Consider the following 14982-nt stretch of genomic DNA (forward strand, 5'->3'; position numbering starts at 1 on the left):
TTAGAATAATACCCTACTCATAAGTGTGGCAATCTCCTGAGTTTTGTGTTACGCTAGTGAAATCTCAGGGTTGTGAGAACCGCTGAATTTATAGCCAGTTCATCAGAAGTATGGGAAGTCTGGTCTGAAAATCCTGCTTGTAGCTGGAGTCTGAAGGGAGGACAGTGTTTCTTAGGGACTGTGTCCTGAAACCTGTGGAGTATGATGCTAACTCTGTGGTTAGTATCAGAGTTGTATTGTAGCACAACAGTTGATATCAGAACACAACTTGTCTCTCTTGCCTTCTGCTTCTGGCCAGCTGTCCTGAATCCTATGCAACAGTGCTTCCCAGGGACAAACACAGCCCCAGAATGACCGTGTTTCCCTGGCTCTCACCAATTTCAACTTACACTAGTTACTTTTAAGTCTGCCTTTTGTTCTGTCCTATGTCAGCCTGATTGAACTAAGATGTGACACTGATGATAAGAAAGCATTGTAGCTCTCAGACTTCAAAAATGTATTATGATATAGGAGGTAGAACCCTGAGCCAAGAGCCTGAGCACCTGGGTTCAAATCCCTGCACTAATGAACTTCCACACTGTGTGATCAAGTCACCTTATCACTCTGGAACTGTTTTTAAAATTGTATTATCTGTTCTAACTACCACAAGGAAATATTTCTTAGGATGAATTAGATGTGGGTGTGAGAGTGCTATGAAGATTCTAAATTTCAGTTACCAAGGTCAGATGCTTATTACATTATTTTAAGAAATATCTGTGAGTTTCAAGACCATCCAGATAGTGCTTTACATATGGCATCTATTTTAGTCCCTATGAAAGGATGAGGTAAGAATTTATTTCCAATTTACAGATAATAAACTGAGATGAAGATTTATTTTTTAAATCAAATAGTAGTAAATGCCAAGACATATTTAAATTGTTTGTAATCTAACCCCAGTGACCAATGGTCTTTCTATCATAGCTTACTACTTCTTAGTTCAAATAGTGGCTCAAATGACATATTTAGGGGTCTTTCCCAGAACTCATATTGAGCACCTTATTCAGCTAGCCCTGGGTATAAGTTTATATCTGGTAACATTTAACGAAAAACCTAGAAAATATACCACAATGGCTCTTCTTTCATGGAATCATGCAAGAAGTTAGGCCATTCAGAGGATGTATGGTGGGCCTTGGCATCATCATGGATCCAGAGCTTAAGTTGTTGTTTGTTTTGGTACTATGTCATCATCAGTGCTTCAATCCATGGTCCAAAGCAGCAGCTGAAACTCTGATCACCAAGGTCACATTTCAAGCAGCAAGAATAAGAAAGAAAGGAAAAAATGGCCAGTTTTCCAACTCTCTCAGCTCATTTTAAGCAGTCTCGCTGGAAGTCCCACACAAAACTTCCTCTTACATTCCATACATAGGCCTTTTCTGGAAGTGAGGGAGGAAGAAAACAGCATCGGTGCATCTCAGTAGCTCTTTCTAATGGGAGCGAGAGACCAGGTGTCAAGCAACAGCCGGTTTTCCACTCTTAGGAATATGTTCTTTTGGAAGAGAAAAGGTATTGCGTCTGTCAGTACCATATACTCTCTAAAGATAGCATTTACTCCACCATGACCATGACTTGTCTGAAATGTAAATAATTTCTGACATGATAACCTCTCAGCCAAAGTGGAGTGAAACCGCTTTTTTATCTGGGTCATTCAAGCCAAAAATTCCTCCTACTTTACATTTATACTTAAGTTACATTGGCTGGTAACATCATTTTGGTATTTACCTCAACTTTCCAGTTAATTTTATGTATTTATCCAATGATAATCCATATTAAGTTAATTTCCTACAGGACAGGATAAGTTCAGACACAGAGGGGTGAAGTGCCATTCAATGGTACACAGTGGGTCAGAAATGATTTCTACCATATCACCAGATTATGCTGGTTCACAAATAATGTTGAAAGAAAATGCTTTCAGCCAGGTGTGGTAGCTCACACCTGTAATCCCAGCACTTTGGGAGGCCAAGGCAGGTGGATCACTTGAGGTCAGGAGTTCCAGACCAGCCTGGCTAACATGGTGTAACTCCATCTCTACTAAAGATACAAAAATTAGCCAGGCATGGTGGTGTGAATCTATAGTCCCAGCTACTTGGGAGGTTGAGTCAGGAGAATCACTTGAACCCAAGAGGCAGAGGTTTCAGGGAGCCGAGATCGCCCACTCCAGCCTGGGTGACAGTGAGACTCTTTCTCAAAAAAAAAAAGCTTCCATTTAGAAAGAAAGAATAAAAAGGTGAAAGAAGGAAAGAGGGGATAAAAGAAAAGAAGAAAGGAAAGAAAGAAAGAGAGAGGGGGTGGGATGGAGAAAGGAGGCGAGAGAGAGAAAGAGAAAGGGAGAAAGGCCTAACATTGAATGACTTCCAATTTGGGCAAATAAAATGTCTACTTTCTTGTATGTTTTTAAAAATGGATTCATCACATTTGACAGTGTGTCGCCAAGCATACTGATATGAGCTAGGTATTTGTGTAGCCCTAAAATTCATATATTGAAGCCTTAACCCCCGATGTGGCTATATTTAGATATGTAGCCTCTAAGGAGGTAATTAAGGTTACATGAAGTCATTAAGAGTTGGGTCTTGATCCAATAGGATTAGTGTTCTTATAAAAAAAAGACCAGAGAACTCACAATCTCCCTCCCTCTCTCCCTCCTCAGTGCACAGAGAAAAGGTCATGTGATGACAAAGCAAGAAGGTGGCCATCACCAAGTCAGTGAGAGAGCCCTCACAAGAAATAGAATCAACTAGGCTGTGTGCAGTGGCTCCTGCCTGTAACCCCAGCACTTTGGGAGGCTAAGGTGGGAGAATTGCTTGAGCCCAGGGGTTTGCGATCAGCCTGGGCAATATAGAGAGACCTTGCTTCTGTTTTTTAAAAAGATTAATTAGCTGGGCATAGTGTCTTGTGCCTGTACTCCCAGCTGAGGCAGAAGGATCTCTTGAGCTGGGAAGGTGGAGGTTTCAGGGAGCCAAGATTGCACCACTGCACTCTAGCCTGGGCAACAGAGTGCAACCTTTTCTCACAAAATAAATAAAAATAAAAATAAATTTTAAAAAAGAATTAGCTAGAACCTTTATCTTGGACTTCCAAGCCTTCAGAGCTGTGAGAAAATAGAATCTTGTAGTTTAAGCCACCCAGTTTTTGGTATTTAGTTTTGGCAAGCTGAACAGGCTAATATACATATATAAAATATTTTTCATAGATAATAATGGTCTCCTTGTTTTGAGGGTCCTATATATAGTCTCTTGAGCTCTGGCCTTTGGCTTTTCCCATGGTATGAGTTTGGGCTTACTTATTGGCTCCACATGCCCCAAGCTGTGAGAAAATGATGCTTATGTCATTTTGAACTGACATCATGGCACAAGTAGCAGCCACCAGCCAGGTCTTTCTGACCCCCATTCCATGGAAGAGAAATGTGATATTAAAGCCAAAGATCTTTGTTAACTAGTATCTCTGTCTGTCATGTATGTGGAGATAATGAATTGGCATTATGCACCATGTTTTAGATATGCTTCAGAGGATGTGCACCAAGGTTAGCACAGCCAGTCACATGACCCAACCCTGTGATCTAAAGCCACACCATAGCACCTCTGCTACCACCCAAGAGACTGATAGAAACCACTAGAGACTACCCAGCTTTATTCTGCTATTTGTTGCTGTGATGTGCTTTCATGTCTAGATATACTAAAGTTTGTTATCTTTTTTCTTGCCTTTCAGGGAGAGAAAATAGCAGCCACTTAATTTCTTTTTGATTCCAGAAACCCACTGTGGGGATATTGGGGGTTCTTTCTTACATCAGAAAACATGTCATCTTTCCAGGCCCATCTAAGACAGCTATTATGTTAATCTGCCAGAGCCAAGGTGGCTGTGAAAGAAAAGGATGCCTGATGGCTAAAATACACCATTTGACCTACAACTGAGCACAATGAAGCAGCATAAGTGATGTCTGTGGGAGCTATTCTAAGGAGTCTTCAGGGAAAAGGCACATTGATACAACTAGAATGGATGGAGACTTCAGTCCTCCAAACTCATGATGGTTTGTGTGAGTGTTAATGAGAGGGTCTGTGGTCACACAAGCTGGTTTTCCTGGGCCTTTATTTGATATGGAATACAAGAGAGAAACATGGGGGACATAATCTACATAACAGGCTATTTCCCCTCATTCCTATTGATGGCTCAAGGCTGCACAGACCATTTTGCCGAAGAATATTTTCTGACAATAAAAAATTGTCTGGCTATCCTATAGAAAAATGAACCAAAGCACCTTTAATTTTCCCTCTCCATTTGAGACCAAAGCCAGCTGGAATTAGGAAAACTGAGGGAACCGGATTCATTATAGGAGAAAAAAGCCTTGGCATAGGGATCAAACCCTTACTGAGTAGATATAGCAGTCTACCTGACTGAAGGCCTTTTCTGTGCAGAGAGAGCCACTGAAAGGTGTCTTATGGCTCTGGGTGCAATGATTCCTGTGAGAGTCACACAAATCCCCTGTAGAGGAGATGCTGTCATGACCTTCATCCTACTGAACATGGCTTCTCTTGACTTTTGACACTTACTGACATCATCCTGGATTTTGTTCACACCAGTGTCAAGCTCATTCTTTGCATGCTTCCAACCTAACCTTATACACTTTGTATTCCTCTACTCTCTTTTTATGCATCAATATTTTATAAAAGTCCTACTGGATGAAGAGAAAGACTAGCTATATTAAGATTTGGTCCTGGCTAAATGTCTTCTTTGGAAGTAATCCTTTCACTCCTGCCAACTCTGGCAACCTCTCAGAATGCATTATGTCTGATTGAAGAGGTGGAGAAATGCAGGGGTGAGAAGAGAAAGGGTACTACTCTGTCTCCTGCTTCATATAGTATGATGTATCTAGAACATCATGGCAACTCACCTTAGAAAGAATAACTGCCCATAATTGGCCTCACTACTCTTTTCTGGGCCATCACTTTTGAACCACTCAATCTCTGGGCACTACTCTATGGCTCTCAGTGCCTGCCATAGGCATCAGCATGTGATAAGTAGTTGAGAAAGACCACCTGCCCTGACTCTGGCAACCTCTCAGGTACCATGTTGTTACACCATCATAGTAACATTTACAAGATGCATGAGTCCCGTGAGGCTCAGGTTGGACTAATCCTTCCATCCAGCCTCCATGGTGGAAAGGAAGATGTAGGAGGAACATGAGCCTTATGCTCATATCACTTTCCGGGTCTTAACATAAGTTTTTTGATAAACTGTGAAGAAGTATGTCTCTTTCTATGCAAAAACTGCCATTTTTATAAACCTCAACATTTTATTGAGATGGAAGAGTTCCTTCATACAGATAGACAAATGGCATTTAAGGTTTTATCTGTTTACTTACTCTTCCATACTAGGAAGATAGAAAGTGATGCTTAAAACTTTCAGCAGCTATTCATCAATTGGGTAGGTCAATTACAGAGGAGTTTTCCCATTGTTATTTCACCTCCTTCCCTATGGGCTCAAGTGGCTCAGGTAGTTCCATGATAGCACCCCATAGAAAGGCTGGCGGGCAAGTCTATCTATGCTGCTGTGATTTGGGAATCCATCTATGGTTTCTACCTATGGCAGAGTCTGAGGTTAGAAGGATGATTAGGGGCATTTTTCAGATACCCTATCAAGGAAATAAGACTTTAAAATAAGGAGAAGGAATTTTTTTAAACTAAAGTTATTTTTACTGGTAGTTCTTCACCATAAAAAAACAAATTTGCCCATTTTCATTGATTCAAGCAGAGAACTATACTTGCTTTTAAGTTTCTAGAGCCTGCCAGTTGCATAGATGGCTCCCAACCTCAGCTGTCATTCTGAAATTTCTGTTTAGGAGTCATTTAAATACATAATTAGCTATTTTTAAATACAAAAATTTGTAATGTTCCTATCAAGCATGACATTCACAAACTCCAAATTGGAAATTCTCATAAACAAGATTTTACTCCTACATTATTTTCTATTCTGATACCCCTTCAAATATTCATTTGCAGTTATTATTTTTAGAAAGTATAATTAAAAGATCATATAACTCTGAAAAATGTTACCCTCAGTTTCCTTAATACCCTGGCCTTCTTTTGATTCTTCAAACAAATTAAACTGCTTTCTATTTCATGGATTTCTATTTGCTACTTTCTCTGCCTAGAACTCTCCTTTCCACATCTTATAGGAATGGGCTTGGATTTCAGCTCAAATGTGACCTCCTTAGATGGACATCCCAGACTAAGCAATCTAATTTTCTCTCTCACTGTGTTATTCTTAACTATATTATCCAGTTTTATTTTATTTATAGAATTACTTGACATTTAATTACTAAAATTCTGCTACATAAAATAGTAACAGAACTTCAAGCTAGATTTTCACTAGGCATATTATCTTCTTGTTATATGAAACACAGATATCTTAGGTTCTGGGGATCTTACACCCCTCCCCCAAATTAACTCAATCCACAGTGGCAGTCTCTTCCGAGATCCAATCACTCAGTTTTCATGCTATGCCTTTCATCTGCATGTGTTGCTGTCACTGCATTGCTGCACATCTGAGAAATTCTCCTGTGGGGAAATTTTCCAGTACTGGCAAGCATCAAAAGAGAGCCATGTTTGTGGAAGAGTATGCACTGTGTCAGAATTCCCTCTCCAGGCTGGCTCTAATAAACTCATTATAGTAAGATCAAAATGACTGACCAGCTGTTCCCCTTCCCTGAAGTATTTGCATTTAAAAAGGTGAGAAAAAGACTAAAACTGAGAGACAAAGTTTCTATTTGTTGAAATCCAGAGATGGGGAAATAGGCAGTGGAATAAGACAAAAATGCAAGGACATAACGTGTTGTATTATTACTACTGGAATATGCGCTGTATTATTACTACTGGAATCATTTCACATAAGGAACTGGCAAGATGGGCCACTAGATCTGCTCTCTAAAATTCTCAAATCATTTGCAAAGCTCTCTGAGGAATCAATTGGTCCCTAAGTTCTGCATTAGTTTTTATATTTGGCAGGGCCTTAGGTTCATTCAAATCTCAGGAGTCACTCCAGGGATTCAAGTGGAGTGGCCTCATTTGGGACCAATTCTGTCAACATGTTGGGCACAGGCTGACTCCCAGTAGGGGTCACAGCTGGCCTAGAAGAGTTAATTATCCTCAGGATGTAACCACAAAGCCATAAGCCTGTCAGTCAGGCCTTTGCTCCTGATTGCCAGTAACTTTGAATTATCAAGAGAGGCAAAGAGGAGCCCCTGTCATCAACAGGATGAAATATATTTCTTTTTCAGTGTAACAAGGGACTAAACCACAAAAATGTAAGATGAAAACAATTATTATTCAAATTCAACAAATCTTTATTGAATACTTACTCTCTGCCAGAGACTATGCTAAAAATACGAAAAAGCAGAAGTTATAGAGATGAACCAGGTTTTTCCTTCCATAAATGTTATATTTCAGTGACAGGAAATAAATACCAAAATAGAAAAATAAACCTAAAAAGAATATATCTAGTTTATCACTATGAATAAAATTAAGCAGTGCAATGTAGTAGAGAATGACATTGTAAAAGAAAAATTAGATTGCTTGATCTGGGACAGTCATCCAAGAATGTACCATTTAAGCTGAGATCCAAGGCTGTCCCCACCATGATGTGGAAAAGGAAATTTCAGACAGAAGGTATATCATATAGAAATCCATGAGATGAAAACAAGTTTGGCCTATCTGAGGAATTTTTTAAAACAGGAAGAATTTCCACTTCTGGGAGAGAAGAATAGACACGCTTTTCAGTTTCATTCATATAACGTAACTAAAAACTCTGGAATGTTTTTAATATAATAAACCTGACTGTGAAATATGGAGAGAATAAGGCAGATGGGTGAACATCTCAGGACTTGAATAACAACATTAACAAAATAAACCAGTTGATTCCCTGAGTTTTCATTTTATTTTATTGATTTAATTATTTATTTAAATTTTTGCCTCGTGTATCCCAGATTTGGAGCTGAAGACACTAATAAGTCAGAAACACCAACAGATGCAGACAAAACCAAGAAGTCCCAAGAAAAGCCTGTCCCCTCTAGCTAAAAGACTAGCAAAAGGGGAGCCTAGAAAGAGAGACCATTTTGGGATAGTAATTCCGATACTTTAGCCAAATGCCACAGGAAAAAAAAATGTTGCTGAACCTCTTCCCTGATGAGCCAAGTCTGAATGAGAAGCCTACACCTCCAAACTCATGAGACTGTAATGAGATGCTCTAACATTGCTACCGGATCATGTCAGAGAAGGCCAATGGTGGAGCCTGGACTTCCATCCCCACTGGATAGAAATGAGCACCCCTGCCAGCAAAATCAGTGGATACTACAAGAGGAGTCTGGATTTTACCTCCACTCAACATTAATAATACGCTCCTCTCCCTCCATGATAAGATGTGTCAGAGGGAGGACTAGCAGAATCAGGATGTCCACCATCACTGAGCTATGATAGGACCACCCCCTTCCCCACAGGCATTGTCAGTGGAGATCACATGGGGCTGGAATGCCAACCTCTGCCCAGCCATCAGTAATGAGGACCACTACCTCAAATGTCAGTGCAGGCTGAGTCAGGAATTTAGACCTCCATCTGGGATTAACAAGGTAGCACTACCATTCCCCTACTGAAGTGGTATGAAAAATAAAAAGTCAGATGAAGTAGAATGGTTAAATAAAAAAGTTAAACAGTTTCATAATATATCACAAAAAAATTCTAGGTTTTAATAATAATAATAAACCTACTCATCCCAAAACCAGCAAAATTTTACGCTAAAAAACAGCAACAACAACAAAAAAAACCCCAAGAAAAAGTACTGTAATGATCAGACAATTTAAAAGCAGCCATTATAAATGGTTTCAACGAGCAATTTACAAACATCTTTGAAACAAATGAAAAAGCAGAGTTCTCAACAGAAAACTAGCAATTGTCAGTACTGAAATAGGAGATATAAAGAAGAACAAAGTAGCAAATTTAGAGCTGAAAAATACAAAAATAAATAAATAAGCTCACTGGTTGGACCAATAGGAGAATGCAGAGGATGGGCAGAATAATCAATTAAATGAAAGATAAAGTAAAAGAAATGACTTAATTAGAAAAACAGCAAATAGGGGGAAAAAATCGACAGGCACTCCAAGACCTGCAGGACTACAACAAAAGATTTAACTTTCACAACATTGGAGTCCTGAACATAGAGGAGAAATATAACACAGCTGGAAAATTATATGAAAATATTATATCTGAATTTTTCATAAATTTGGTAAGAAACATAGACTAACAAGGAAGCTGAGAGAACCCCAAACAGCATAATTTCAGAGAAATCCATGCCAGTACATAAGACACATCACAAGTAATGTTTTGAAAATTAAAGGAAAAGAAAAAAATTATAAGCCAGAAAAACATGGTCCCTTCCCTTATCTATTGGGAAATAGTTCACACGACAGTGAATTTCTCATGAGAAAGGAAGAAGACCAAAAAGAAGCAGTACATTTTTCAGGTGCCAAAGAAAAGAACTATTAATCCAGAATTCTACACCAATTGAAATCTCCTTCAGGAATTAAGAAAAAGTCAAGACATTCTTATATGAAAAAAAAAATTATGAGAATTTGTCACAAAGTGACTTACCCTAAAGGAATAGCTGAAGAATATTTTCAGAAACAAAAGAAATAATAAAAATGAATGAAACTTGGAGCATCAGGAATGAGGAAAGAATTGTAAGTCTAACAATGGGTAAATACAACAGGCTTTCTTCTTCTCTTGTGTTGTCTAAATTTTTCTTAAGTGGTTAAATTAGCAATATAACACTGTCCAATGTGGCTATAAATGTATATAGAGGCAATATTTAAAACAATTATAAATGAGAGAATCTAAAGAGGCATAAAGTGAGTTAAGTTGTATATACTTCACCCAAATTTGTAAAATAATGACACAAGAAGATAAGTTATGTGTATATATGACACAATACTTGGAACCATCATTAAAAACCTATACAGGCTTCTGGTTTCTGCACAAATATTCTAAAACCTTGCAATGGCTTTTTTAGATCTTATAGAGACTTGAGATCACAGGATAAACAGTCACCCTGAAAAGTAGAGAAGTAGGTGAATACAGAGATACAGATCAGCCCAACTGAAGAAGAAAATGCCAATAGCCAGTAATAGTTAAGTGGCAACTTCGACAAATTCCTAGAGGATGAAAGTGGAATAGCTTGAGAGTTAAAAATTTCAATAGACCTGATCTAAGGGAGAAGTCCCCATACACTTTCATGAATTTACCTCTATGAGTCCCACCAGCTTCTCAGAGTAAGGATTGGAGCAAAGTCCTCTCATGTTTGGTCACTGGAAGGGAAAAAGTAATCATTTTGAAATACACCCAAGAAAAATAAACATTTTGAAATAAATTCAGAAAACTCTACATAGCCAACAACTTCAATAAACCAAACAAAGAAAAGTAGTTCCCTGAAAACTTATTTAGGATGAAGGATGGGAATTGCAAAATCCCAGCCACTCCTAGCCTTCCTCTCTGAAGGGGGAACAAAAAGTTGAGAAGCACTTGTCAAGGTCACATACCAAAGGCACAGGCCCACTAAAACACTAAGACCTAACTATAGCATTATAGAATGCTTCCTCTCACCTCATATGTTATTACTGCATCAATAGGACATCTGTTTAACAGTGGATCAAACTAAAAAAACTGACAATCTCAGAATTTATTTCAGTAGAAATTTCTAGGGAAACCCAAAACTACAGAGAAGCAAAAACAAGGACACTAGAGGAAATTGAAGCCTCTGACACATATAGCTATATTAAACAAGATAAACTTTTATCATTATATAATGTTCTTCTTTGTCTTTTTTCTTACTGTTGTTGCTTTAAAGTCTGTTTTGTCTGATATAAAGAAAGCTACTCCTGCTCATTTTTGGTTTCCATTGCATGGAAAATCTTTTTCCACATCTTTGCATTAAGTTTATTTAAGTCCTTATGTGTTAGGTGAGTTTACTGAAGACAGCAGATATTTAGTTTGTGATTTTTTTTTAATCAATTCTGTCATCCTGTATCTTTTAAGTGAAGCATCTAGGTCATTTACATTCAATGTTAATATTGACATATGAGGTACTGTTTTATTCATCATTTAGTTGTTACCTAGATACTTTGTATTTATTTCATTGGGTTATTTTTTTAATAGACCCTGTGAGATTTATGCTTTAAGGAGGTTTTATTTTGATGTAAATCAACCTTTTGTAATAGTAGGCTTTGATTCATTTTTTATTCTCTTTTGTACAACTACACAGGTATTTTTTTCTTAGTGATTACTTAAGCTTACATAAAACCTTTTATAGTTACAGCAGCCTATTATAAAATAACAACTTAATTTAGATTGCATACACAAATTCTACACATTTGTTTCTTCTCTTATTCCACATTTTATGTTGTTGATTCTTGATGTCATAATTTACTTTTTAAAATACTGTGTGTCCATTATCAATTTATAGTTGCTATAATTATTTTAATATTTTTATTTTTTAACTTGTATACTAAAGTTAAAGGTGATTAGACATTATCATTACAGTACTAGAGCATTGTGATTGACCATACCGTGAGTTTTATGCTATTTTTTTTATTGCTAATTAGGGTTTTTTTCCTTTCAACTTGAAGAATTCCTTGTAGCATTTCTACTGGTAATGAATTCTCTCATCTTTTTTTTTGGTGGGGTGGGAAGGTTTTTAACCTTTCTTTCATTTCTGAAGGATAAATATTTCTGGTACAGTGTTCTTGATTGGCAATTGTTGTTTTTCTCTTTTCTTTCAATACTTTGAATGTATCATTTCACTTTCCTGTCCAGCAAAGAAAATTCACTTCTGATCTTTTGGGAGTTGCTTTGCATATAGTAAGTAATTTTGGGTTTTGGCTGATCATTTCAAAATTGTCTTTGTCTTTTATTTTTAATAATTTTATTAAAATGTGTCTTAGTAAAGATCTCTTTGTGTTTAGTCTACTTAAAATTATTCGAGCATCATGAATCTGATTGTTCACTTTCTTCCTCATACATAAAAAATTTTCTGTCATATATTTAAACAAGCTTTCTGCTTTGCTCTCTTCCTGTGCTCCTTCAGGGACATCCATAATATATATATTGGTTCCTTTGATGTTGCCCTATGAGTCTCATAGGCTTTCTTCAGTTTTTTTCACTCTTTTCTTTCTTTGAAATTACCCTTTGACTGGGTAATTTCAAATGACCTGTCTTTGAGCTCATTTTTTCTTTCTTCCGTTTGATCAAGTCTGCTGTTGAAACTCTTTGTTGAATTTTTCAGTTTAGTCATCTGTTTTTTAGCTTTAGACTTACTACTTAGTTATTTTTTGTGCTTTCTATTTATAAAATTTATCATTTTTATGTAGTATTTTTCTGATTCTGTTTAGTTGTCTGTGTTCTACTGTAGCTCACTGAGATTTTTTTAAGGTGATTATTTTAATATCATACAGTTTATAGATATTCATTTATTTAGGTTCAGTTATACATGCTTTATTTTGGTCCAAACACACATTTGGTTTTCTTGTCTTTCTGATTCTTTAAGGCTTGTGCTAGTGTCCACACATTTGTAGGAATAGACACCTTTCTTGTTTTTATAGACAGGCTTTAACAGAGAAAGACATTTATCAGTTGTCCTAGCCAGAAATTCTGGATGGGAAATGTGGCAACATCATTGAGTGCACTTTCTACCTAAGTTTCTGGGAAAATCGTCTGGTGCCTGGGTACATGGGAGGAGGCCTGGAGCATGAATGTGCAAGAGCTTCTGTGGAATCTATGACCATGGGGGCCTTTCTGACACTGGGGTGGGTCTGGGGCCTGCATCCACTTGAATAGACTTGGAAACCATATCTCTGGGTGTTGACCTGGCACCAGGCTTTCTGGAGAGGTATTGCAGTCTGGGTCTATGAAGGCCTGTCTGGAATCAGGGTATACAAGTACTGGCCTGGTTCCAGAAATCACTGGGGTGGGCCTGCAACATGAGTACACAGGGGCCAATCTGGAGCCTGGGTTTGTAGGTGACATCTTGCAGCCTGAATCCATAAGGGATGTGTGGGCACCAGAGTGTACAGGGCAGGCCTGGAGCCTGAGTCTGATCAGGTTGGTCAAGTCCTGGGGTTCAATGTGGGTAGGCCTGGCAGTGGGGTCTGTGACAAATTTGGATGCTCGCTTCACTTTGCTTCCTCCACACAGAGAGTATTTCCCTTGGTGTTGTACTAGGTGGTTTGAGGAGTGGTGATGTAGGGAATGTAAAATGTTCTTTCTATTCACTTTAATGCATCATTTTTAAAATTTTATTTCTGTGCTTCACACCTCTGTGTAATCTCTTATGTGGATCTAAAGTGCTCATTAAGGTATTTTAATGTATGGATGGTTGTTAACATCAGTGTTTCTGTGAGTAGATGAGCACTGGAGACTCTTCTTGCTGGCATCATTCTCTGTCTCCAAGACTCTTTTTAATAGGAAATATAATTGTCTTTTTAGAAAATCCCAAAGATTGACCCAAAAAATTCTGGAACTAATAAACAATTATAGCAAGGTCATAATATGCAAAAGTCAATTGCTGTATTATGTACCAGCAAAGAGGAATTAGAATTTGAAATTAAGAAACAAAAATATTGACATTAGCATCCCCTAAAATAAATACGCAAAAATGGAGAATAAGAACAGGACCTATATGAAGGAAAACTACATAATTCTGATTTAAAAAATCAAAGTAGTTCTAAATAAATGGAGTGATATTTTATGTTCACAGATGGGAGTACTTACTATTTTTTAAATGTCAGTTCCTTCCAACTAGATACAAATTAAATGCAATCCCAATCAAAACCCCACAAGGTATTTTGTAGATATTGACAAAATATTCTAAAATTTATATGGAAAGCAAATAAGACCCAGTAAAAGCAATACAAAACTAAAGAAGCAAAATAGATTTGAAAGACTGGCATCACACTATTTTAAGACTTATTAGCTACAGTAATCTAGAAAGCATTAATACATTCAGCATGTATTTGGCAAAGTAGCATAGACAATTCAATGGAAAAAGAATGGAATGCTAATACACTTCTGATGAGTATGCAGAATGGTACTACTTTATTAGAAAGACAGTTTTGAAGGTGGTTGTGGTTTCTGACAAACCCAAACTTAATATACAAACCAACAATCACACTCCAAGTCATTTACCCAATTTAGTTGAAAATATATTTACACAAAAATCTGGACATGAATACCCATAGAAGTTTTGTACATGATCATCAAAAACTGGAAACAACAAAGATATTCTTCAGTGGGTGAATGGACAAACAAACTTTGGTACATTTATACCATGAAATATCATTTAGAAATTAAAAAGAATGATATATCATGCCTCAAACATATATGGAGAAACCTTAAGTGCTTATTGTTAAATAAAAGCAGCCAATCTAAAAAGGCCACATACTCTTCAATTACAACTTTGTGGCATTTTGGAGAAAACAATTAAAAAAACTAGTAGTTGCCATGGGTCACAAGGAAAGAAGGAAGGAACAAGTAGGTGAAACTCAAGGGATTTTTCAGGTGATAAATGCTATTCTTTATGAAATTGTAATGGCAGATATATGTCATTATGCTTTTGTGAAAATTCATACAACTATATAGAACAAAGAGTGAATCTTAATGTGACTCCAGAGCATAGTTAATAATAATGTGTTAACATTGGTTTCATTAATAATAATCAATATATCACACTCAACTAAGATGGTGATAATAAAAGAAAGTATTTGCGGGAGTTGAGATGGTGGTGAGATGGGTATGTAAAACCCTATACACACTCTGTTAAATTATTCTTTTAAGGTAAAATTATATTCAAAATAAAATCTATTAATAATGTTTAAAAATCTATAAAAATATACATTAAAAATACCATAGATAAACC

Source organism: Aotus nancymaae, unplaced genomic scaffold (assembly GCF_030222135.1).
Source record: "Aotus nancymaae isolate 86718 unplaced genomic scaffold, 86718_ANA_hifiasm-v0.15.2.pri h1tg000020l, whole genome shotgun sequence".
NCBI classification, from domain to species: Eukaryota; Metazoa; Chordata; class Mammalia; order Primates; family Aotidae; genus Aotus; species Aotus nancymaae.